Source organism: Chrysochloris asiatica, unplaced genomic scaffold (genome assembly GCF_000296735.1).
Source record: "Chrysochloris asiatica unplaced genomic scaffold, ChrAsi1.0 scaffold00031, whole genome shotgun sequence".
NCBI classification, from domain to species: Eukaryota; Metazoa; Chordata; class Mammalia; order Afrosoricida; family Chrysochloridae; genus Chrysochloris; species Chrysochloris asiatica.
This window is the reverse complement of record NW_006408549.1, coordinates 19,648,736-19,649,915: the sequence shown is the minus strand read 5'-3', so window position 1 is coordinate 19,649,915 and position 1,180 is coordinate 19,648,736.

Below are 1,180 nucleotides of genomic sequence, written 5' to 3'. Positions count from 1 at the left end.
CAGTGTTTCATTTTGTTGTTCATAGGGACACTGTGAGTCAAAACTGACTTGATGGTCCCCCAATAAGTTTATGGAATGCTTGCTTTATCTTTCAATTCCATTTTTCCATGTACCTTTGAAAGTCTTTCAAATTGTGTTACAAAAGGGCATAGATACATGAGGAAATTTAAGAATACAAGTGAGAGTTATGTATTAGGAAACAAAAATATATGAAGATGTCTTGTTTTGGAAAGCTATTTCATAATTGCAACAGAATTTAAGTCTTGAGTTGTCATATTACTGCATTTTAAAATCTAATTTTACCCAGCAACTTCACTTACTTTAAAATAGCTAACTCACAGGAGTGGTACAAGATTTAATTGAGAGGTAATTAAAATCAAGTCTTAATTTAAGGATTTGAAGAAATGATGTTGAATACTAATTTGATATAAACTATGTTGAGAATTGAAAAGATACTTAAGAAAGCTAAATGCTTCACATTTCCCCTTGATTTGATAATCATGAAGTGGAGTAGATCAACAAAAATGAACTTTTAAGGAGGAATTGGTAGGAAGGTTTAAAAGTAAAATGATCAATGGATTGTTGTTGTTGATAGGTGTCATGCATAACAGAATAAAACACTTCCTGGTTCAGCATTATCCTCAAAATCATTGCTAAGCTTGAGCCCATCACTGCTTTCACTGTATCAGTCCATCTCATTGGGTGTTTTCCTCTTTTTCATTTAACATAAAATGATGTCTCAGGGACTGGTCCCCTTTGATAATATGTCCGAAATATAAAAGACTGAGTTCTACTATCCTGGCTTCTAAGGAACATTCTGACTACTCATACTTTCAACAGAGATTAGTTTGTTCTTTTAACTGTCCATGATACTGTTAATATTCTCTTCCAACTCCATATCTCAAACACATCAATTCTTCTATGGTCTTTCTTATCCCCTATTCATCTTTAACATGCACATGAAAAAATTGAGAATACCATGGCTTGGGTCTGGCACATCTTAGTCCTCAAACTGACGTCTTTGCTCTTGAACATTTTAAAGAGGCCCTATGAAGCAGAATTGCCTAACATAATAGGTTGTTTGATTTCATGACTGCTGCTTGCATGAGTGTTGATAGTGGATCTAATAAAAATGAAGTCTTTGACAACTTCATTCTTTTATCCATTTTTTTTTTTTTTT